The sequence below is a fragment of the Rhinoderma darwinii genome, chromosome 3, assembly GCF_050947455.1.
Source record: "Rhinoderma darwinii isolate aRhiDar2 chromosome 3, aRhiDar2.hap1, whole genome shotgun sequence".
NCBI lineage: Eukaryota > Metazoa > Chordata > Amphibia > Anura > Rhinodermatidae > Rhinoderma > Rhinoderma darwinii.
The window spans coordinates 133443604-133470454 of NC_134689.1; the positions used below are offsets into that span (position 1 = coordinate 133443604).

The 26851-nt window shown below is 41.3% G+C and overlaps 1 protein-coding gene across 1 annotated transcript in view; it reads left to right on the forward strand.

The window, feature by feature from the left end:
* Window positions 1–26851, forward strand: part of LOC142750387 (dynein axonemal heavy chain 3-like) — a 1255980-nt gene that overhangs the window by 488914 nt on the left and 740215 nt on the right. The gene's annotated exons all lie outside the window — the stretch shown is intronic.

Genomic DNA, 26851 nt, shown 5'->3' on the forward strand with positions numbered 1-26851 from the left:
TAGCCCAGGCCCCGCCTCTAAACCAATACCCCATACGGAACCGTACTTCTGCGAATCAGGACTAGGATCAGTAATTACTGATAACATGCAGATTGTGGATCAGTCCACCCATGTTTTGACTGAGATAGAACTCATAGTTCTCAAAAAACATCTATCATTTGTACCTACCGAGAAGTATGATCCCTTTGTTTGAACTAAGGACATTTCCCTATTCATTAGAAAGTGGCAGTGGTTTAAACTCTATTCCGCACTGAATAGACGTGTTTTCCTTGAAAATAATCTGGAGGCAAGTGATCTACCAGCAGTGAGGTCACCTGGGGAACATATAGAGCATAATGAAAGGGACAGATCCTTGGGACCTTTCACTAATTTAAAACAAAAAAGTGTGTGCATGCCACCACAGGCAGATAATTCTAACATTGAAATTTTTCCAAAAACTTGTGAACCGGGATTTGGAGGCATTAGGAGGAAAGACAAGGGGGCTCAAAAATGTAAATAGACTGGAGAGGGAGGCTTTGTCTAATTTGGAAAAAGACAGGACCATCACAACTAACCCCTCAGATAAAGGGGGGAATGTGGTGGCCCTGGACTCCTCAAAGTACAAATCCCTATGTCTGGAACTACTGTCAGATACTACATTCTATAGGAAGTTGGACATGAACCTGATCAGTGCTTTCCTGAAAGAATTTGATGGACACCTTGGTGGAGCCCTGTCCTCCGAACTGATCAAAAAAGATGAGTATGACTTCTTGTTCCCAAAATTTCCAGTTCTGGCCACATTCTACCCTCTTCCCAAAATCCATAAGGGCATAACACCGCTAAAGGGAAGACCAATTGTATTGGAGATAGGGAGTATAAACCAGAACATTGGAACATATATAGATGTCATACTACGACCCTTCGTCAGGGCATTACTCTTGTACATCAGGGATACGTCAGAGCTATTATTAAAACTATAGGGGATACAAATGAAGGACACTATGTTGTTAGGCTCTATAGATGTAGAGGCTCTCTATAGCTCCATCCAATATCACTTTGGATTGGGAGCGGTAAAATGCTATCTGCATACTAGAGAGATACATCTACAGGCACATAACAAATTTGTGCTAGAACTACTGGAGTACTATTTGACAAGGAATTTCTTTGTATTTGATGGCTACCACTAGCTCAGGGGCACTGCGATGTGGAGCCCTTGTGCTCCTATGTACGCAAACTTGCTCCTGGCTTGGTGGGAGGCCAATGTCGTCTTCTCTGAGGACCTCAGCCGGTGGCAGGAGCATATCTGCCTCTGGCTGAGATTCATAGATGACAGACGATAAACATGCACTGCTCATTCTGGACGTTTCCATTGAACGTGATCCTAATGGATATATAAAAACAGAGGTGTTTTGGAAAAGTACCACAACTAACAGCCTCCTGAGGTGGGAGAGCTCACATCCATATGCTCTTAAAAAGAGTATACCTAGGGAGCAATATCTCCACCTCAGGAGGAACTGTTCTAAAACCTCAATGTTCAAGAGACAGGCTAAGGATTTCCGTAGTTGTTTTAAAACTCGGGGATATCCTCATCGCATTTTGCGGGAGGCATTTGAAATGGCTGTGGACAAGGAACGTAATTCTCTATTGGTCCCGAAACTTAAAACAGAACAAAAAGATAGACAGTTCAGGGTAATTGGGATGAGGCTCATGGAGAAATTAGAAAGATCCTGGAAAGACATTAGAGGATTCTGTTGCATGACCAGGACCTCAAATTACCTTTCGTAGAGGGAGGAGCCTAAGGGATCGCCTAGTCAACAGCCATTATGCCCACCACAGCCACAGGATAATTGGCTGTCCAGAAAGCCAATGGGGACATTTAGATATCGAACATGCATTGCCTGTGACCAGTTATTGCCCTCACGCACATTTATCAGTTGAGCTACAGATGTAGCCGTCTTTACCTTGACTTTTAATGCATTAAATAAACAATGGCTAGATCTCTTATCTTGACTTTTTTAATGACTTTTAAATGGCTTTTGTTGTGTGATATCACGCTGCAGCAAGTTATCAGAATAAAGTTAAAGATGGCTACCTCCATACGAGTGAATAGTTTGAAATCAGAGATTTCATTAACTGTAAATCCAGCGGGGTTGTATACCTGGCTAAATGTGAGTGTCCGATGGACTATGTTGGTAAAACCAAGCGAGAATTTAGAAGCAGAATGCGGGATCACTTTAAAGATATCCAAAATAAGAGAGATACACCAATCTTACGACATGTCCATATGGTACATCGGGGTAATCCTGCTTCTACGAAATGTATTGGAATACAGGTTGTTGAGGGTGTAACTGGGATAAAAGTATTCTTCAGGTAGAATGCAGATGGATCCACAGGATGAAATCCGTTAGTCCGGCAAGACTTATTGAGAATGTCAGTTTTGGCTGCTTTTTGTGAAGTGTAGATGTATAATAGGAGTCCAGACCTATGCATCATAAACATAATGCAGCCACTATATTTTGTGTTGATCCACAGACCGGCATTCAATTCTACCTGATAGTGTCACCCACACAAGTGAAGTATCACAGGGTGTCGCATATATCCTTCTGATATGTCCCGATAATGTGTGAGTTGTAGGAGACTAGTTTAATACTATCTAAGTACAATCCCTATATGATGCGGACACTGGATAAATGGTTTTCAAGTTTTCTCTGCAATGCTCTCTGCTGCAATGTTTCCTGATCAGGAGATCTGACAGCTCGTTTATGGTTACTGAGCTGTGGGGATGCGCTGTTTGTTCCCCATGGTTACTCTATCTCACATGCCCAGCTCCCGTCCCTCTTACATCAGAGAATAGGCGGCGCTGAGCTCTCGTGCCTGCCTGGTTCTTGATTCTATGCAGGGGGGGTGTGAAAAGGGAAGGGGGCGTGGCTTTGAGTATATAGCAGCGGCAATGCTGTGATCAGGTTGCCACTGCCATTATCAATCAAAACTGTCCCGTTATGCTGCAAGTTTGCTCCCTGAAGAGCCAGTAAAAACAGGCTGGTGAAACACGGTGGAGCAGTGAAATTAATATAGGGACTATCTACCAGAATAGTATAGAAGCTCTGTGAGTCTGGAGGCCACTCTTTTCAGAGCAAACCAGCAGCCTCCAACATATACAGAGGAAAGGACTTCAATTCCCACACAAACAAGAGGACTTGTGATCAGGGTCCAGGCTAGTGTGGGAATTGTATAGATGTTAGTCCATCCCTAGTGCACACAAAAAGAAAGTGACACTAGTGGATACAGTCCTGAGACTCTAAGGGTATGTTCACACGCTTAACCAAAAATATCTGAAAATACAGAGCTGTTTTCAAGGGAAAACAGCTCCTGATTTTTCAGCCGTTATTTTTAGCAACTCGCGTGTTTGGAGCTGTTTTTCTATAGAGTCAATGAAAAACGGCTCCAAAAACATCCCAAGAAGTGACATCTTCTTTTTTGCGGCCGTCTTTTTACGTGCCGTTTTTGGAAAACGAGGCATAAAAAAACGCCCCGTCAGAACAGAACGCCATATTTCCCATTAAAATCAATGGGCAGATATTTGGAGGCGTTCTGCTTCTGACTCGTCAGCCATTTTTTGGGCCACTTATGGCCTGAAAAACGGTCGAAAATAGCCCGTGTGAACATACCCTAATTCTGGTTAGAATTGTATTTTAAACACTTTCACACCAGGGTGTTTATTTTTTTATGTTTTAGATTAAGGGTTACGTCCTGCCACTATTGTATATTATTTAGCCCAGCAGGGCAATCAGTTAGAGAACACTACTAAAATCACTTATTAAGTACAACTACAAGATAATGGAGGTTGTAATAGGGATATGTAAAAAAATAAAAAATAAAAATAAAGGAATTTAGCCTCTATTGTTTTATATGTGGGAAACACAGCTCCTAAAAAAAGAAACTCGCCCATCGGCAAAAAAAAAAATGGTCACCAATCCGCTTATTTCTAGTAGATAGGTGTCTTAAATAGAGAAATTAGATTGCGAGTTCCATTGGGGACAGGGACTAATGTAAGTGATTACAGTCCATGTGTGAAGTGCTGTGGAACATATTGGCGCTATATAAGCAATGGAAAGTCAGTCAATCAATGGCTACAATCCCAGAACTATAAGAAATTCACAGTGGCCAAGGCCAAAGATATCAGAATCCAGATGTTCCCCCTGATTCAATTAAGTTACCACATCTTTAGGTCATAAAGATGTATTATTGTAATAAAATTGTTTAATATTTTATTACCTGAAATAAATATAATTGTGTTTTTAAAAAAGCAGGAAATACACCGCGTTCCAAATTATTATGCAAATGTTATTTTTCACTGATTTTCCTAAATAGTCGATGCAAATGAGAGTCAGTATAAACTTCAAGCCATCAACCGTTGGAGTATAATGCAAATTTTATTGAACAAATCTCCTAATGATAATTTTTTTTTAGAAGTAAAAAACTCAAAATGCACGGTTTCACATTATTATGCACAACAGAGATCAAAACATTTTAAAGGTTGTAAAGAGAACTAAAATGGTAATATGTTGAATTTGCAGCATCAGGAGGTCATATTTACAGAAATCAAAAGCTCTTTCAATCCAAAAAAACTTAACAGGCCAAGTTACATGGTAACATAGGACCCCTTCTCTGATATCACCTTCACAATTCTTGCATCCATTGAATTTGTGAGTATTTGGACAGTTTCTGCTTGAATATCTTTGTGGGATGTCAGAATAGCCTCCCAGAGCTTCTGTTTTGATGTGAACTGCCTCCCACCATCATAGATATTTTGCTTGAGAATGGTCCAAAGGTTCTCAATAGGGTTGAGGTCAGGGGAACATGGGGGCCCCACCATGAGTTTCTCTCCTTTTATGACCATAGCAGCCAATGACACAGAGGTATTCTTTGCAGCATGAGATGGTGCATTGTCATGCATGAAGATAATTTTGCTATGGAAGGCACGGTTCTCCTTTTTGTACCACGGAAGAAAGTGGTCAGTCATAAACTCTACGTACTTTTCAGAGGTCATTTTCACACTGTCAGGGACCCTAAAGGGGCCTACCAGCTCTCTCTTCATGATTCCAGCCCAAAACATGACTCAGACACCTCCTTACTGACGTCGCAGCCTTGTTGGGACATGGTGGCCATTCACCAACCATCCACTACTCCATCCATCTGGACCATCCAGGGTTGCACGGCACTTATCAGTAAACAACACGGTTTGAAAATTAGTCTTCATGTATTTCTGAGCCCACTGCAACCGTTTCTGCTTGTGAGCATTGTTTAGGGGTGGCCGAATAATAGCTTTATGCACACTTGCAAACCTCTGGAGGATCCTACACCTTGAGGTTCGCGGGACTCCAGAGGCACCAGCGGCTTCAAATACCTGTTTGCTGCTTTGCAATTGCATTTTAGCAGCTGCTCTCCTAATCCTATTAATTTGTCTGGCAGAAACCTTCCTCATAATGCCTTTATCTGAACGAACCGGTCTGTGCTCTGAATCAGCCACAAATCTTTTCACAGTACGATGATAACGCTTAAGTTTTCTCGAAATATCCAATGTTTTCATACCTTGTCCAAGGTATTGAACTATTTCACGCTTTTCGGCAGCAGAGAGATCCTTTTTCTTTCCCATAATGCTTGAAACCTGTGGCCTGCTTAATAATGTGGAACGTCTTTCTTAAGTAGTATTCCGCGGTGATGGTGCGGACTCAGAAGCGAAGCCCGCACCATCACCAAGGCGTTACAGCTGTATTATACAGTTGGCACCCTTCTGTAACAGCTATTCTCCGATCCGGCTGATTAACCCCTCAGATGCTGTGCTCAATAGGGAGCGCAGCATCTGACGATTTTTACCCGACCGGCAACCCAGCTACGCAATCGCTGGATTGCTATGCCAACCGGAGGACAAATAATTAAACAAAGAGAAGAAAAAATAACAAAGCGCACATAGTGCATGAACGAGTATAAAACAGTAATTGTAAGAAACAGTGGTCAAATATGCTGACCTGGTGTGGTTATGCTGGGAGCATAACATCCAATATAGCATACTCCAGTCGTCCACCTAGGTAGAATGTTTGGGGTAGGGTAGCAGCTCAAACTCCGATCCGAGAGCCGTGGCAACCTCGATGTATATACTGGAGATCAAGGAAAGAAAAGCTGAATATTCCAGGGCGCAGCTGTAGGTTGTTTTCTCTGTAATCGTATCAGTCCGGTATTCAAACCATTCAAAAGATTTATTTGCACAGATAAGAACGACGCGTTTGAAGGTCGAACTGGCCTCTTCATCAGGTTACAATGATATAATTTGTACCTAAGCTGATGAAGAGGCCAGTTCGGCCTTGAAACGCGTCGTTCTTGTCTCTGGCGGGTCCTTTTAAGCTTGCTGTCAGTGAATAACTGACAGCTCTAATACACTGCACTACGTATTTTAATTTTCGCGACCTAATTCCAATATTTTCTGCAAAAAACCTGTGGTGTCAAAATGCCCCTAGATAATTTACTCAAGAGGTGTAGTTTCCAAAATAGGGTCATTTGTGTTGGGGGGGGGGGGTTCCACTGTTTTGTCCACTCAGGGGCTTTGCAAATGCGACATGGCCTCTGCACACAATTTCTGCTAAATTTGAGCACCAAAAGCCAAATGGTACTTTTTCCCTTCTCAGCCCTGCCCTGTGTCCAAACAGCCGTTTATAAACACACATATATGGGATATTGTGTTACTCGGGAGAAATTGCATTACAAATGTTGTGGTGCATTTTCCCCTTTAGTTCTTGTGGAAATTAAAAAAAAACAAAAAACGAAACCTACATTTTCTTTGAAAAAATTTCGATTTTCATTTTCACAGCCTACTTCCAATAATTTCTGCAAAAAACCCATGGAGTCAAAATGCTCACTTTAACCCTAGATAAATTCCTTGAAGGGTATAGTTTCCCAAATGGGGTCACTTTTGGGGGATTTCCACTGTTTGGGCACCGCAAGAGCTCTTCAAACCTGACATGGTGCCTAAAATATATCCTAATAAGAAGGAGGCCACAAAATCCTCTAGGTGCTCCTTTGCTTTTGAGGCCTGTGTTTCAGTCAAGTAGCACACTAGGGCCACGTGTGGACTATCTCCTAAAATTGCAAAATCTGGGCAATAAATATTGAGTTGCGATTCTCTGGTAAAACCTTCTGTGTTACAAAAAAATTGATTAAAAAAGGAATTTCTGAAAAAAAAAAAAGAAATTTGTACATTTCACCTCTACTTTGCTTTTATTCTTGTGAAACGTCTAAAGGGTTAAGAAACTTTCTAAATGCTGTTTTGAATACGTCGAGGAGTGCAGTTTTTAAAATGGGGTGACTTATTGGTTGTTTCTAATATATAAGGCCCTCAAAGCCACTTCACAACTGAACTGGTCCCTGAAAAAATAGCCTTTTGAAATTTTCTTGAAAATATGAGAAATTGCTGCTAAAGTTCTAAGACTTGTAACGTCCAAGAAAAATAAAAGGATGGTCAAAGAATGATGCCAATCTAAAGTAGACATATGGGGGATGTTAATTAGCAACTATTTTGTGTGGTATAACTGCCTGTGTCACGGACGAGCCCCCCCCAAAAAATAAAAAAATTGGTGTTTTTCACTAAATGTATCGAGCAAATTTTTACAGTAACATAAAGTCCAATTTGTCACGAGAAAACAATCTCAGAATCGATTGGATAGGTAAAAGCATTCCGAAGCTGTTGCCACATAAAGTGAAACAGGTCATATTTGAAAAATGAGGCTCTGTCAGAAACGTCAAAAATGGCCACAGCGGGAAGGGGTTAGTGACCAGGTCTGCTTTTGTCTTGAAATGGTATTCCCACGACTGACAATTATCACCTATCCACAGAATAGGTAATAATTGTCTGATTGCTGGGGGCCTCACTGCTGGGACCCTAACTGTAAAGGATCTGCCAGGCACAGCGGGGTTAACGCCCATAGGTAATCAGTCGGCACCTGAGTCTATGTCTCTGAGACTGACTCCAGCTTCCACCACTCAGGCTGGCAGGCTTAGGAGTGGGAGAGCCTATCGCAGCCTGGCCAGACTCAGCTAGCTCCCGCCCTCTGTCTATTTATACCTGCCTTTCCTGTTCCTCCAGTGCTTGTGATTCTTCTCGTGTGGTTTCCTGGCCCAGCTACAGCTCCTGATTATTTGATCCTGCTCCATACTGACCCTGGCTTACTGACTACTCTTCTGCTCTGCGTTTGGTACCTCGTACACTCCTGGTTTGACTCGGCTCGTTCACCTCTCTTGTTGCTCACGGTGTTGCCGTGGGCAACTGCCCCATTTCCCTTAGCTTTGTGTACCCTTCTCTGTTTGTCTCGTGCACTTACTGAGCGTAGGGACCGCCGCCCAGTTGTACCCCGTCGCCTAGGGTGGGTCGTTGCAAGTAGGCAGGGACAGAGTGGCGGGTAGATTAGGGCTCACTTGTCCGTTTCCCTACCCCTATCATTACACTTACCAATCTCAAAAATGGGGGTCATGAACCCCCTGTTTCTCCTCATTGCTGAATCACAGTAAGGAGGACCTTGACTCGAGCGGCAGTTGAGTATATGCGCTGGTGCTCCATTCAAAGTCTATGGAATTGACAGAAACAACCGAATACAGCACTCAGCTCTTTCCTTGAGTTCCATAGACATTGAATAAAACGGTTGGCTCATGCTCGACCGCCGCTTCATTCAAGTTCCTCCTCACTGTGGTAGTGCAGTGAGGAGGATCTCGGGGTTCAGGACCCCGTTCTCATGATCGAGGGGTTCTAGCAGTGGGGCCCACACTAATTACACAATTATTACCTATTATAGGTGATAATTGCCAATCCTGGAACAACCCCTTTATTGACTAGCTAAATATTTCTCTGCATTTCAGCAACCATAACGTTTTTATTTTTTCATTGACGTGGTTGTATGAGGCCTTGTTTTATGCAGGAGAAATTGTGTTTTTTTTTCCAATGTAGTTATGGGTACATATAATTTACTATGTAATTAATTATTTTTTTGTGGTGTGAATATAGAAAAAAACTTGTTACGATTCTCTTTTGTTTATTTTTTATACTGTTTAAGTTTCATACTAAATAACCTGTTAAATTAATTCTTCAGGTTATTATGATCGTGTAGATACCTAAACGTGTAGGTATTTTTGTTTTAATGTATTGTATGCGCAAAACTATACAATACTTTACTAAATAATCACTTTTTTTATTACATTTTTTGCTAAGATTTTTTAATAATTTTTTTAAATAATTTTTATTATACTGTTTTTAATATCATTAAGGAATTACTAATTTGCATCTTTATTTTCAGCTTATAATGTATTAGGATACTCCAGTATGTTAGTACATTATCATCTGTGTCACTGTGACACAAGCTGCTGTCAGGGCTATACTTAGTGTGCTCTAACAGCAGGCTTACTGAACAGACTGCCCTGGGGTCCTTGCTATGTCTCCATGGCTGCTTGCAGAGGAGTCCCCCAGTCTCAAATCATGAGTAAAAGGCTATTCTTAGGGCAGGAGCATACAATGAAGCGCTCACTCCCCTCTACTGCAGCTGCGCAAAAAGACATCGCTGTGGACACGCACCAATCCCGTAAAGACAGTGTGCGGCTGTTAATGAGTCACATTTTTAAGTAATTCCGAAAATGTTTAGCCATTAGTGCTAAGAGCATGATTACACAGTACAGAGGTACATACATTGCTGCAGAGGTCACCTGTTTTTCCCCTAAGGCTATGTTCACACTGAGTTTTTTGCAGGCGGAATTTCTGCCACAAAATTCAGTTTGGAAGTTTGAGGCAGATTTTCCTCTCCCTGCACGCCGATTTTCTCATTGAGCGCCGCGGGCATAAAACGCAGCGAAATACGCTTTCTCTGCCTCCCATTGAAGTCAATGGGAGGTCAGAGGCGGAAACGCCCGAAGATAGGGCATGTCGCTTCTTTCTCCCGCGAGCCGGTTTTACTGCTCGCGGGAGAAAACCGTCCCCGCCTCTCATTGAAATCGACGGGAGGCATTTTCGGGCCGTTTTTGACGAGTTTTGCGGCGCGGTTTCCGCGTCAAAAAACTCGTCAAAAAACTCTGTGTGAACTTAGCCTAATAGTCCAGAAACTTTAAAAGCCAAATATTTGTAAATGTGAGAGTATACAGAAGTGTAGGGAACCTGGAAGAACAACGCGTCAGGTACTGCAGCTATACTCTTCACAGAAGGCATCTCAAGGTGTTGTGGACCTGTATATCTTTCAGTATGTGATTGTTAAAAGGCAGACATGGCCCTTTCAAGCCAAGTAATTCTAAATGGCAAAAGAAAGCATAGATTTATAATTGAAGATTCAATCAATTACATAGGGACAACAGGAAGCAGCCCGACAAAGACAAGTACCTTTATGCAGGTATGGAAATGTAAAATATAAAACAACATGCAAGCTAATTGTATGTAGGTACATTTTGATAACTGCAACACAAATAAAGCGTTTGGTCACAGTATTACAGCCTTCTCCTATTCAAGTCAAATAAATGAGAGAAGGCTGTAATACTGTGAACTGCGGCTACAAGTGGGTGGCATTTGACAGTATGGAGCAGTGAATTGAATGAAAAGGCTGAGGCACTTACACAAGCGCCGCTGCCCCTTCAAAACAACTGATCGGCAAGGGTGCCGAGAGTTCGACCCCCCACGATGAGATATTGATGGTGAATTTTCCCTTTAACGGACTTTGTCAAAATGAGATCAATGATTCGTGCTTAACCCACCAGTAAAATAAAAAATAAAAAAAATTGGATTGCATCTATACTTGTTAGCTCTGCTGCCGATGCAATTATACAAAGCAATTATATTACAGAGGTACACTTTATCTTGACTTTTAACGCATTAAATACACAGTGACAAGATCCTTTATCTTGACTTTTTCAATGACTTTTCAATGTCTTTTGTTGTGTGATATCACGCTGCAGCAAGTTATCAGTCAAGATAAAGATGGCTACATCCGTATTTTAAATTTTTAGATTGTTTCAAAATTGTATTTAGTCTTTTATACCTCACAGTTAAAATCAGGATAGGACTAGAATCTTCTTTCTGCAGTGAACATGGCATGATTCCTCACACTTGATCACATAATTTTTGGCTGTCCAATCGGTGAGATTTTACGTCCTTCTGTTTTACACAATTTTATTTTATTTTCATCTATCCTACCTGTCAACTTCATGAAACTGCATTTCCCTTTTCATTTTCCAAATGAATTCCTTTATGCTTGTCATTTGTGTCAGCACGTCCAGGCATTTTCAGAGCTGAAGCATGTCTTTGAAATCTTTATAGTTATTCAAATGTGTTGTTTTTTTTCTTATGGACTAAACCTGTTCAGTGCCTTCAAAGCATGACTTAATGCAATAAAATGTATAACTGACCAAATGCCAAAACAGCTGTATCTTAACCCCTTAGTGACCAGCCTATTTTAGGCCCTAATGACCAAGCCATTTTTTTTTTTCATTTTTCGATAGTCGTATTCAAAAAGCTATAAATGTTTTATTTTTCCGTCTACATAGCTGTATGAGGACTTGTTTGTCGCGGGATTAGTTGCACTTTTTAATAGCACCATTTTCAGGTACATATCATTTATTTTAAAAAAATTTAATAAACACCTGGTTCTGCCCCTTTGCCAGACTAACACCACCCAAAAAATGAACAAACAGTTTTATTGGTTGTTTAATGTCTGTGAATAATCTGATGTCCTTATAATATTTTTTGTTTTTAGCAATTTGCATTTCCCACATTCTTATATCATTTTTTTATTAACTTTTATTAACTTTTCGGGGGGGGGGGGGGAATAGAAAAAAAAAACTAAAATTCCACCATTGTTCTATGTATTTTAAATTCACTGTTCACTGTGCGGCGTAAATAACATGTTACCTTTATTCTATGTGTCAGTACGATTACGGCGATACCAGCTACGTATAGGTTTTTTATGTTTTACTACTTTTGCACAATAAAAAGTCTTTTGAACTAAAATGATTTGTTTTTGCATTGTCGCTTTCCAAGAGCCGTAATTTTTTAATTTTTCCCATCAACATAGTGATATGTGGGCTTGCTTTATGTGTGACGAGACATAGGTTTGGGGTACATGGGACTTATTGATTAACTTTTATTATGACCTTTTTGGGGGGCCATGGAAATTTTTTTTAATTTTCCATTGTTTTTTTCATTTTTTTTTTTATTACGGCTGTCACCTTGCAGTTTAAGTTACATGTTACCTTTATTGTTTGGGTCATTACGGTCATGGCGATACCATATATGTGTACTTTTATTTAAAAAAAAATACACTTGTACTAAAGTAAAACACTTTTTATGAAAAAAAAATGTATTTTTATTTACTGTAATCTTTATTAATCATTTTTTTCACATTTATTACTATTTTTTTTAGTCCCACTAGGGGAATTTACTGTGCGATCTTTAGATCGCTGCTATAATGCTTTGGTATACTTAGTATACCGGCACGTCCTAATAGGTATATACCAAGGGCAGACCTAGGGGCCTTTATCAGGCTTCTGTTTGCCATGACACCTCATCGGAGGCCAGCGATTGCATTTGCAGCCCGCCGATCAGTGAGAGAGGGGGCTCCCGCTCTCTGTAAATTATTTAAATGCCGCAGTCGCTATTGACCGCAGCAAGTAAACTTCGATCACTACCGTTGGAGCAGGAGCCCGACTGTCATCAGACAGCCGAGCCCCGGCTCCAGCGTGCAGAACTTAGACTGGGCCGCCGTTAAAAGGTGACAGCCTAGCCTAAGTTATTGGTGATCACTTTTTCTTCAGCTTCTTAGTATATATTCTCTTTAAAACTATGGACACATTGGCACTATAATATTATAAGCCTAATATTTGTAATAGTACAAATAGCTCTAAAGTGCCGCTTACATAGCTACTCTAAGTCATTGGGATAGTTCATAAGGAGCCTTAGAATATGACTCAGACATTCCTCTGTGAACAGATCTATTTCGGTCTTTAAAACCTCATCATTACAGATTAACTAAATGAGGTGCTATCAATACTGCCTCACTTGAATAGTGACTCTCCTTAGGGAGAATCACAAGAAAGTAAAAAGATTTTAGGCAGTGCTAATCTGAACAATATTCAAATCAATCTCCTCCAGAAAGAAGGAGACTAACTCAAAAGTGCCATAGAGGGTTGTCTCTGGTTGGCTGATTCTTAAATCGTGTTCTAAGACTCCTAGTTTAGTGAGTCATCAGATAGAAAATAAATTCTTTGCTTACTTGCTAGTACTATAAGGGACTTTGCGCGTTTTCCTCATTGAATTCAATGGGATGCAAAACCCGCAACAGAAAGTCAAGTGTTGCAACTTTTGCGCGCGTATTCCCAACAATTATGCAGCAAAAATCGCAACTACGGGAAAAAAAACATACTTACCCAGAATGAGAGTATAATAGACATTCTAAAGGAACATATATCAATTTTGTTTTCAGTATGTATGTATTACTATATGAAAAAAGTCTCTGATACTGTTCATGATAGTAATTCAATTTGTTATACCAACATTGTCATAATATAATCATGTTGTATACATCCCATATAGATAGACAGTTTCATTGAGGTTCACCTAAAAGCATATAGATTTCTATACTATCATGTCTCTCTGTTTCAATATGTTCTTTTTATGCTTTAAATACACGCATGTTACATTTTAGGAGCTGTGTTCCAGTACATTCTAGCAGCACCCCTAATGTTTTCAGCTTGCTGTCCTTCAGCACCACGGACAAGATGCCACAATTAGCACAAATCTGTTTTCAGTTTCCATAAACATGAAAACTATACATTTCAATAAAACCTCTTTAATTTTCAATATAAAGCATTCGAATTGTACACGCTTTAATGAATTCCACCATAGTAGCAAGTATGAAAAACCATCACCTTTGAACTTCTTCATCGGATTATTGCATCATTACCCATGCTGACTACTTCTTCTATGTAACATTGTAATTTACACACACCTAATTCTTTCTAGAGTCAATTAAGAAATTTTGACAAAAACATTTTCAAATTATTATCACAGAAAAATAGAACTGTGTATATTACAGTACATTTATCATTAATGGCAAGCTCCAAATAGTAAAGTTTTTTGAATTTATTCTGAACCAAATGTAATGTTGTTGCCAAACATAGTATTGTACCGAAATGGTTAACATTTTAGCCCAACCCACAAGAAATCATTTGACTTAAGATGTGGGGTATAAAAATGTGCTCTTACTACTGGGTAACTAAGCTATGATTAAGAACCCTAGAAGTTTGAAACGCGTAAGCGTGGTCCCAGGATTATAATTTTAAATTGTCCTGTTTTTTTAATATGACCGAATAAAACTATTTTTCTTTACAAGAGTGCTGGATATACCGCTTCTCCCTTTTCATTGCCATACTTACCCAGAACGCCCTTCTTCTTTCTGCAGTCCGGCCTCCTGGGATGATGATGCATCCCATGTGACCGCTGAAGCCAATCACAGGCTGTAGCGGCGGTCATTTGGGATGATATGTTATCCCAGGAGGCCGGCCTGGGTGATATCAGAGGTCTGGCCTCCTTGGATGATGTTACATCCCATGTGACCGCCGCTGCAGTGAATTACAGGCTGCAGCGGTCACATGGGCTGCAGCATCATCCAAGGAGACCGGACCGGACTGCACAGGAGGGACGCATCGTCATAATAACAGCTTACATATGTACTGTGGGTCCGAGTTCGGATACGCTGAATGGTTTTTACGCAGCCTATTCGTCCTGTGGGAACCCGGCATAATATTATGTCATCTGTGGTTTTCCACAGTACTGCAGCTAAAAATACTCATAACAAATTCAGTTTCGCCATATCTGCATTCTCAGGTACAAGCCAGCCAATGAAACTTGTCATTGTAGACAACACAGACATTTCCACCCTTGGCTATTTTATTAGATCCACTTTACTAGTATTGGGTATCACCTCCCTTTTGAGAAAAAGTCAGTCTGAATTTTTATAGCATTAATTCAACAAGGTGCTGGAAACATTCCTTAGACATTCTGGTCTATGTAGACATTATATTATCACACAGTTGTTTAAGATTTGCCGAGCATTCATGCTGCAATTCTCCAATCCCATCACATCCGTAAAAGCATTCCATTGTATTAAAATCTTGTAACTGCCCAGGCCATTAGAGCATACTGAACTCAATATCAGGTTTTGTGGCACCAGATTGAGATGATGTATGCTGTGTGACATATTGTGTTAGTATCATTCTTTCGCTAAAGTTTAGATAATGCATTATTAGATGATTGATCAAAGACGCAACCCTGCAATCAAAGAATAATACAGAGTTATAAAGAATCTAAGAATTAGGCTAAATTGCTGTAAATCACAAATAGCAACCTAAAATAAGGTTCGCCATTAGAAGTGCTTTTGAAAGATGCTGATTCTCCTTGCGGAGGTCTAGCTGGAAGAGCGTCTTTTAAACAATGCTCCCTGTCAAAAAGTATGCACAATTGATCTCTTCTAGAAAGAAAAAAACCTCTCTTTAGTGCCACTTATATGCAGCTACCCTCTATGGCAATGTCTGACCCCTTATAGAGCTTTGAAACATCATTTTGGTCATTGGTAATTTTCAGCCAAACCATAGACACCTACAGCACTGTTTCGGAGTAATTCCTTCTCATCAGTACAGAGTAGGGGTCTGGTGATCTGCGTAAGATAGCAAATGTAAAAACCCTTCATAGGTTCTGATTCTCCTTGCATACGAACATACGACAATTGGTCCTTATAAGTAACGGAAGCATCAAACATACCCAGCAACAATGATAATGTTTACTTAAAAATTCACATTTCAAATTCTAATTTCTGTATTTTTGCCAACCTTCTAACCTCCATTTTTATATGAACATTCTGTCAGGGAAATATTTATAGTAAATTATTCCAATAAATAGTATTTTATGTTATTTCTGGATCTGGTATTCAAGAATAGTTACCCCAGGCTTTCAATGTTGAACTGTTTTCTAATGTCTGAAGTTGAGTGCCCTTTCAGCATTCATAGAAAGCCATACAACAGTATTTGTACAATGAAGGTTCACAGAAGGTTAAGAGAAGAATATATGAGCTTCTGCAATGGTGTTTATATCAAATGGCAACAGCAGAGCCAGGGAAATTGCTCTCCTTTTCAATGAATAAGAAAGAAGATTGAGGACTGAAAATCCATTTAATTTGTTAGCACAAAAGTTAAGCTTGCCTCCAGACAGTTATAACTTTTTTTTTTAGTACACCCTTTTAACTTTCCTTTGATAGCAGCAATTCAGTCAAGTTGACCATTTATTTAATTTTTTTCTTAAAATATGTATCTATTGTACAATGGCAATTTTACACTTTATTCTTGACTTGTGGCAATATTACTACACTCTTGCCCAGTGAGGTTCACACACACACACACACGCACACACGCACACACACACACACACACACACACACTTCACTGTGTGAGTGCTTGTTTATTTTTCACAAGATAAATGTGGGATGTACGTGTTTAACGGCACATTGAGTTGGCTGGAATGCAATCTACTGATTTTATTGTCAACACTTTGTAGCTTGGCTTCCATTAAACAGATTTAGTGAATGGTATTTCAGCCCCTGTCGTGATGTAATATGCTGTGTTATTTGTTGTCACTGACTGCAAGTGCAACACCAGTTATGTGAGAGTTTTTTTTATGTTGGCTATGGCTAAATTACTGTTCCAGAACAAATGTTTGTTTTTTTGCGAAATAGTATAAAAGATAAGGAAATGGTAATGGAGTGGTACATGGCTAGATACACTTTTTCTTTATGCGTTGGCACACAGCTTCGTATTAAGTTGGCACTATAAAGTGCAATGAAATTATCTACTCTTGTGTTGTTTTTCTTATGATTCCTCTCTAGTGTAGTCCTTATGTTGTTCTCTTCTACAAAATTGCTATAAATAGTTAAACAGGTAGTCTCTTTAAGACAACCCCTTCCCTAAAGGAAACACCTTGGGGTCAATCTCCTGGAAGTTTCGTCAGGCCATACAATAAACCTGCAGGGGATTTATTATATTATATGGTGTACATTCAAATGACCAGGCTGGCGGTAATAGGACATATAGGCCATGGTTGTCTCAATGACAATCACTTTAATTCCTTAGTAGTATAGCTCTTTATGGAAAAGTAATATGGCAAACATTATGGCCACCATTACTGCTTCCACAGGGATTTTAACTCAGCTTTCCTAAAGTAATAAAAATCATATCTGCCTTAGTTACTTAGCAATACAGAAGTGAAGAAGGCGTCACTGTATAACTTGGTCAAGAACCCCTGTAAGAATTGTAGTAGAAATATTTATTAATGCCATTGCATTATTTATGGTTTAGAAAACTGTCACATTGAGGCATACTCTACAACCCCACCGATGAGCCCCATTCATTAAAAACATTCATATTTTCTTTAGATGAATTGTTCTTTATTATACATAAACATTTAACCATGAAAAATGTATCTTTAGATAACTAAGCATTTGTAATTTTGCCACGAAAGTGCCGATTTTTTTTTATTAATGCTACAAATGAACAATTATTTGTGACATAAAATAAATCATTTTTGCAGATTCTTAACTTTAAGTCAGAATTTCAGGACTATTGAAGTCAATAATTTCACCATTAAAAAGGCTCAACAATGACACCCTTATAAAGTTATCTGCTTCCTTTAGCTTGGATGCCCTAAAGAAAAGATTTCTGTATGGTGACAGATCCTCTTTATAGTGAACCAGTCACATTGGCCTTGATGTAACAAACATACCACAGGGTACATTTACTAAAATCAAAACTTATTGTCACTATTTTTATTTTCACTTCTTTTTTAGGTTTGGTTGGAGTCACAAAAACTTGTTCGATATGAATTCCAATAAACCTGTTAGAAGTGTCAGAAACAGAAGAAGTGTGGCATATCTACCAATTGCAGTAAGGCTGGTTTCACACTGTGCATTCTTGGTATGTTTTTAACATGGGTTTTTGTTTTGTTTTGGTAGATAAACTTCTATGTTTCTCAATGAGAGTACATCAAACAAAACAAAATGTAACACATGTAAAAAACCAGAACAAAAACGCACAGTGTGAAACCAGCCATGGGGCTTATTCAGGCGAGCGTGTTCCTCTTCCGTGTGTTGTCCGTTGAAATAACTGACAGCACACAGACCCATGCAAATCAATGGAGCTATTCAGACATGCGTGATCTTTCACGCAGCGTGTATGCGTTATGTGAAACTTACTGCATGTCCTATGTAGGTCCATTTTCGTGGATCTTGACACCCACTGAAGTCTATGGGTGCGTGAAAAACACGGACAGCACATGGACGACATCTGTGTGCTGTCCATGTTTCACGTATCAGTTGCTAAAGAGCAGAGACAGAAAGAAAAGGAAGTGCTTGCCGAGGATAATCACGGACGTGAAAAACGGATGCCACACGCAAAACACACTGATGCCACATGGAACGCACACTGATGGCACACGGACATGAAATGCAAGAAATACAGTCAGTTTTTTGTGCACACAAATCGGACACGCTCGTGTGAATGTAGCCTTAGTATTGCTTAAAGATCAATTGCACTAGTAACTGGCTAATATGGCACACATGACATGTTGGGCAGGGACTTGTTTACTCCTTATAAAGTCTTGGTAGGAATCCCCAGTCCCACCCAGATCAGGATATAAAAAAAAAAAAAAGAGGGGCAGGTTTACTAAGATTAGTGCCAGTCTGAGCTTATTTCTCCTCTGGCATAAGATGTGACAGATTTATTAAGAGGTGCAAGCCTCTTAACAATTATTGTTGCATCTACCTGCTGCCCGTGTGCCACAATTGTGGTGTAACGACTGTGGCCGTACACTAACCATTTCTGCCTCCCCATTGGACATAAAAAAAATAAAAAAATTTAAAAAATATATATACACGTATAAATATATATATGCTTCTAGCCTCCAAGTTTGGTCACCATACTGGGGCTCATACAAGTGATGAGGGTGGCGTAAGAAGGCCAAAATATTTTTGGGCCCTTTTGCGACTTTTATTCGCCAGAAAACTGGTGTAGAAAGGTTGATAAATTCCCCCTATAATGATCATTTTTTATGTATTGCTTGGACACTGTGGTATATTTAACACTCAATTTGACATTTTTCATTAGCATACATCTCCATGTTCACTTGTATCTTTAAGGATAGGTTAATTTGCAGCCAAACTTTAAATGAGTGAATTTTTGGGTTTGTAATAGATCTTCCATGAACGTGTCATGTTCCAGGAGTTATTGCATCATATTTTAGCAATTATCTGTAATGACGGGGTAGGGAGACAGACAGGTGAGCCCTAATCTACCCGCCACTCAGTCCCTGCCTACTTGCAATGACCCGTCCTAGGCGACGGGGTACAACTGGGCGACGGTCCCTACGCTCAGTAAATACAAGACAGACAAACAGACAAGGGTACACAGAAACTAGGGAAACGGGGCAGCTGCCCACGGAGATACCGTGAGCAACAAGAGTAGTGAACGAGCCGAGTCAAACCTGGAGTGAATGAGGTACAAAAACGCTGAGCAGGAGAGTGGTCAGAAAGCCATGGTCTATAACAAGCAGAGAATGAGTAATACAAGCAGTAGCAGCAAGGCCAGGAAACAAGCAGACCAGAATCACAAGCAAAGGAGGAACAGGAAAGGCAGGTATAAATAGACAGTGGGCGGGAGCTAGCTCCGTCTGGCCAGGCTGTGATAGGCTCTCCCACTCCTAAGCCTGCCATCCTGAGTGGTGGAAGATGGAGTCAGTCTCACAGACATAGGAGCAGGTGCAGACTGATTGCCCACGGGCGTCGACACAGAAGCTGTGTCTGGCAAATCCTTTACAGTATCCCCCCTTTTATGAGGGGCCACCGGACCCTTTCTAGGTGGACCTGGTTTATTGGGGAAACGAAGGTGGAACCTCCTGAGCAATACCCCAGCGTGAACATCCCGGGTGGGTACCCAAGTCCTCTCCCCAGGCCCGTATCCTCTCCAATGGACCAGGTACTGGAGGGAGTCTTGGACCATACTGCTGTCCACAATCTTGGCCACCTCTAATTCTACCCCCTCAGGGGTGAGAACAGGGACCGGAGGTTTCCTCGAGGGAGCCAAGGATGGGGAGCAGCGTTTAAGGAGGGAGGCATGAAAGACGTTATGCACTCGAAAAGACGGGGGCAACTCCAGTCGGAAGGAGACAGGGTTAAGGACTTCAATGACCTTGTACTGCCCTATAAACCGGGGAGCAAACTTTTTAGAAGATAGCCACACCATATCCCCGACCACAAACAAGGGGTTAGCAGAACGTCTTCTATCTGCCTGAGTCTTTTGTATGCTCTGGGACGCCTCTAGGTTCTTCTGAACCTGGGCCCAGACTGTGCACAGTTCCTGATGAACGACATCTACCTCGGGATTGTTGGAACTACCAGGTGAAACGGAGGAGAACCGTGGATTAAACTCAAAATTACAGAAAAAGGGGGAGACCCCTGACGAGTTACTGACCCGGTTATTAAAGGAAAATTCGGCGAGGGGAATGAATGAGACCCAATCATGTTGACAGTCAGAGATAAAAGACCTTTAATATTGTTCTAGAGACTGATTAGTCCTCTCCGTTTGGCCATTAGTTTCAGGATGGAAAGCCGAGGAGAAGGACAGATCAATCTCCAACGTTTTACAGAAGGCTCTCCAAAACAATTAAACAAATTGTACCCCTCTGTCAGAAACAATATTGACAGGAACCCCATGGAGACGCAGGATGTGTTTGACAAACAAGGTAGCTAACGTCTTAGCATTGGGTAGTTTCTTGAGGGGCACAAAGTGGCACATCTTACTGAAGCGGTCTACTACAACCCACACTATCGACTTGCCTTGAGATGGAGGCAAATCGGTGATAAAATTCATGGAGATATGGGTCCAAGGTCTCTGGGGAATGGGCAAAGAACATAGTAAGCCCGCTGGTCGGGACCTGGGAGTCTTGGACCTAGCACAAACCTCACAAGCGGCGACGTAGGCCTTAATGTCTTTAAGCAACCCAGGCCACCAGTAGTTTGAGGTGCTTGGTACCCAGGATGCCTGGATGGCCAGATAGTGCAGAGTCATGATTTTCCCTAAGTACCCTTAGCCGGAATTGCAGGGGAACAAACAGCTTGTTCTCAGGAAGGTTCCCGGGAGCTGAACCTTGATCAGCCGCAATTTCGGAGACTAAATCAGAATCAATAGAGGAACTGATTATACCTGGAGGCAAAATACAAACAGGATCTACCTCCGAAGTACGGCTGGCCATGAAGCTACGCGACAGTGCGTCAGCCTTAATATTTTTAGACCCAGCCCTATAGGTGACCAAAAAGTTGAATCTGGTAAAAAATAACGCCCATCGAGCTAGTCTCGGGTTTAGCCTCCGGGCAGATTCTAAGAAAACCAGATTCTTGTGGTCGGTAAGGACCGTTACCTGGTGCCTAGCCCCCTCCAGGAAGTGGCGCCACTCTTCAAATGCCCATTTAATGGCTAAGAGTTCGCCGTTGCCAATATCATAGTTACTCTCAGTGGGCGAAAACTTCCTGGAGAAGTAGGCACAGGGACGGAGATGGGTGAGGGACCTGGTACTCTGGGACAAGACAGCACCAACTCCCACCTCGGAGGCGTCAACCTCCACGATGAATGGCTCCATTTGGTTGGGCTGAACCAGCACTGGGGCCGAGATAAAGCACTTCTTAAGGACCTCAAAAGCCTGGACAGCCTCAGGAGGCCAGTGGAGGAGATCAGCACCTTTGCGAGTGAGATCCGTAAGAGGCTTAGCGATGACCGAGAATTTAGCAATAAATCTCCTGTAATAATTAGTGAATCCCAGGAAGCACTTTAACGCCTTCAGGGAGGCAGGTTGGACCCATTCCGCCACAGCCTGGACCTTGGCGGGGTCCATGCGGAATTCATGAGGAGTGAGGATTTGACCCAAAAATGGTATCTCTTGCACCCCAAACACACATTTTTCGGTCTTAGCAAACAGTTTGTTTTCCCGAAGGGCCTGGAGCACCTTCCTGACATGCTCAATGTGGGAGGACCAGTCCTTGGAAAACACAAGTATGTCATCAAGGTACACTACAAGAAATACCCCCAGGTAGTCTCTTAAAATCTCATTTATGAAATTCTGGAAGACCGCGGGAGCATTACACAACCCAAAGGGCATGACGAGGTATTCGAAATGACCTTCGGGAGTGTTAAACGCAGTCTTCCACTCATCCCCCTCTTTGATGCGGATAAGGTTATAAGCTCCCCGTAGATCAAACTTAGAGAAACATTGGGCCCCCTGAACTTGATTGAAGAGATCAGGAATCAAAGGAAGGGGGTACTGGTTCCTTACAGTGACCTTATTCATGTTCCGGTAGTCGATGCACGGCCTAAGACCACCATCCTTCTTCCCTACGAAGAAGAAGCCAGCACCTCCCGGAGAAGTAGAGGGGCGAATGTAACCCTTGGCCAGGCATTCCTGGATATACTCTCTCATGGCTTCACGTTCGGGACAAGAGAGATTAAATATCCTACCCTTAGGGAGCTTAGCTCCTGGTACCAAATCGATTGCGCAATCGTATTCTCTATGAAGAGGTAACACTTCGGAGGCCTCTTTAGAGAAAACATCAGCGAAGTCCTGAACAAACTCAGGTAGAGTGTTCACCTCCTCAGGGAGAGACATAGAATTAACATAAAAACATGACGTCTTGCATTCATTACCCCATTTGGTAAGATCCCCAGTATTCCAGTTAAACGTGGGATTATGCAACTGCAACCAGGGAAGGCCTAACACCAAATCGGACGATAATCCCTGCATCACCAGTATAGAGCACTGCTCCAAATGCATGGAGCCAACAAGGATTTCAAAAACAGGGGTATGCTGTGTAAAATAACCATTAGCAAGAGGAGTGGAGTCGATACCCACTACCGGGACAGGTTTAGGCAAATCAATCAATGGCATAGCTAGAGACATAGCAAATTCCACAGACATAATATTAGCAGAAGACCCTGAATCCACGAAGGCACTGCCGGTAGCAGACCTTCCACCAAAAGAGACCTGAAAGGGAAGCAAGATTTTATTAGGTTTCATCTTTATGGGAAATACCTGTGCGCCCTAGTGACCTCCCCGATGATCAATTAGGCGCGGAAGTTTTACGGCTGCTTATTCTTACGCCTAGGACAGTTGTTCACTTGATGCTTGTCATCCCCACAGTAGAAGCAGAGATCATTCTTCCTGCGGAACTCTCTACTTTGTTGGGGGGACACGGAGGCCCCGAGTTGCATAGGTACATCCGAGTCTTCCGTGGAAGAACGAAGCAACGGAACCTCGGGAGGCATCATGGGGGAGTCAGAGGAGAAGGCACAAAAACTTTCAAGTCGTCGTTCCCTGAGACGTCGGTCAAGTCGTACCGCTAAAGCCATAACCTGATCTAGGGAGTCAGAAGAGGGATAGCAAACTAGCAGGTCTTTCAGGGCGTTCGACAGACCCAATCTAAACTGGCACCTCAAGGCAGGGTCATTCCACCGAGAAGCTAAACACCACTTCCTAAAGTCAGAACAATACTCCTCTACAGGTCTCTTACCCTGACGTAAGGTCACTAGCTGACTCTCGGCAAAGGCAGTCTTGTCAGAAAGTTCAGGGCCGTCAGGAGCCAAGGAGAAGGCCCATTCTTGGGGCCCGTCCTGGAGCCGGGACATAATTATACCCACCCGCTGGCTCTCAGAACCTGAGGAGTGGGGCTTTAAGCGAAAATAGAGCCTACAACTCTCCCGAAAGGAGAAAAAAGTCTTACGGTCCCCTGAGAACCGGTGAGGCAACTTCAGGTGGGGTTCAAGAGGTGAGATGGGGGGCACTACCAGGGTAGCATTATGCAGGTTGTCCCTCTGAGCCAGGTCCTGGACCTCTAGGGAGAGGCCCTGCATCTGCTGAGCCAGGGTTTCAAGGTTGTCCATAGATGTGTCAGGGACCAGGGTAGACTAGGTATATGGACTTGTGATTATGTAATGACGGGGTAGGGAGACAGACAGGTGAGCCCTAATCTACCCGCCACTCAGTCCCTGCCTACTTGCAACGACCCGTCCTAGGCGACGGGGTACAACTGGGCGACGGTCCCTATGCTCAGTAAGTGCAAGACAGACAAACAGACAAGGGTACACAGAAGTTAGGGAAACGGGGCAGCTGCCCACGGAGACACCGTGAGCAACAAGAGTAGTGAACGAGCCGAGTCAAACCTGGAGTGAACGAGGTACAAAAACGTTGAGCAGGAGAGTGGTCAGAAAGCCAAGGTCTATAACAAGCAGAGGATGAGTAGTACAAGCATTAGCAGCAAGGCCAGGAAACAAGCAGTGCAGAATCACAAGCAAAGGAGGAACAGGAAAGGCAGGTATAAATAGACAGTGGGCGGGAGCTAGCTCCGTCTGGCCAGGCTGTGATAGGCTCTCCCACTCCTAAGCCTGCCATCCTGAGTGGTGGAAGATGGAGTCAGTCTCACAGACATAGGAGCAGGTGCAGACTGATTGCCCACGGGCGTCGACACAGAAGCTGTGTCTGGCAAATCCTTTACATTATCATAATCATTTTAATTGGAAACTATCATTTTGGGTGGGTGAAATCTTTATATTTGGAATAACTTGTGATTTATTTCATTCCAGTGGTCATTTATAGGCTGTACTATACTCCAGAGTATTGATTATATGTAGGGAAGTTTTTTTTCGTTTTCTAAATGTTGTGTATATTTAAACTTTTTACTCTGCGTTATACTGAGTTTACATGTCTTTCATAAGTTGCAAGTGATTATTCATAATGAGCATCAAGCTCCTTTGAAATCGAATTTTCTGAGATAACACAGACGGCTTTTCATTTTAATAGTGACTATAAAAATTAAACACCTCATTAATCAACCAGATTCCTATTAAATATCACAGAATACTAGCACAATAAACAGATATCTGAGAAAAATCAGTAATGGATAAAGTTCTTTGATTTAATATCTTTGTAACATAACTTTCAGGATAAAATCCAAGTACACACAAATTAACAAAGCAAATATCATTATACATTAAAATCTGTCTCGAAATAATTTGCTATCTCTGCTATCCAATGTTCAAAAAAAAATAAAAAATTTCTGCTTGTCTTTTCGGCTTTTAGTCTTTTATTTTTTTGGACTTTGTGCAAGAAGGCTGTATACAGGCACAGGGTGCCTGAGGCTCTGTATTATGGAGTTGTAGGAATTCTGTGTGCCACCCTGTGGTGCCCATAGTGAGATGTTACGGACATTCTACATTAGAAGAAATGCTTGTAGGGGAAAATACCTCTGTAATAAATGGATCATGACACTATTTTGGTCTTTCCGATTCCAAAAATAAATAAATTGTATATCTCTGTATGAAATTGAAGGCATGTAAAGGTATATTAAGGCACCTTATACTACTGTAGGTGCCATTTATTACCTCTGTAATAAATGGATCATGACACTATTTTGTTCTTTCCGATTCCCCAAAAAAAATTAATTGTATATCTCTGTATGAAATTGAAGGCATGTAAAGGTATATTAAGGCACCTTATACTACTGTAGGTGCCATATTATGGCTCCATGCAACTTGAAGGTTGTCCAGAGCTATAATGCGGTTGTCTGTATAAGACGTTTGTCCAGTAGCATATTATAAATATGCCGTCTAAATCTTATACAGCTTAGTAAATCTTCCCCAATGTCTTGTTAGCTTTAATGCAGCATACAAATACAGCTTGTATATTTTTTTCACCCAAAATGTCTAATTTTCCACTTGTTAACATTGAACCTCATCTGCCATTTTGCTGTCCATTTAGCCGTTTATTCAGGTCACCCTGTAGGGATAAAATATTCTGTACAGTAGCTTCAACAGTAAATATAGAATACAGAGAAAGTGCTATGAGGTCCAACTTCAGCATCATTTATAAACAGGTAAAATGGTAACGGTTTATATGTAACAAACAAGTAGAAGCACGGCACTCACCACTATGGCAAAATCTTCTTTTATTCAAATCATTGTCATAGCCTTAGGCTAATACTCCACATTCCATTACCAGGATTTCAATAAAAGAAGATTTTGCTATAGTGGTAAGTGTTGCGGTTCTTCTTGTTTGTTATATGTGAATTGTTGGTGCTCTGTATACAGCACCAGCAGAGAATTTGTACAGCAAAGTCTGTGACAACAGTTTGCTTTCAACTCCGGGAGAGCTAAGGATCCTAGATTTAGGCAAGGCAGTGCCAGTCTATTTTCTACCAATACAGCTTAAATAGTAATGGCCCCAGTACAGATTTCTAGGGTACTCCATTTATAACATCATGTTTTGAATATGGTCTTTTAGCCAGTCTTTTAGCCAGTTTTGTATCGAATCACAGATGTCTATAACCAATGGATCTTAATTTGTGCAATAACCGCATGTGAGGAACAGTATGAAATATTTAAAGAAAAATCCAAGTATATTACATCTACTGCCACCCCCTTGTCCAGCTTCCTACTTACTATTTCATAAAAAGCATAGGACCTGACCCCTGGTTTACAGTCATCACTGATGGTGTAGGAGGTTCCAAGGCTCCCATGCTTTTCAAATGTTAGTTCCCAAACATTATTTTCTTTAACATATTGACCTCATATTACTGATCAAATATAAAGTGCAATGTAATAGTGTAGGATATTACAGTGTAGGATAATATGTGTCTGTATGTGCAAAAGTAACTTGTTCCATTAAACTTTTAAAAAGCGTTTGACATGTCATATTGGCATTTCATAGTCACATGTCAGA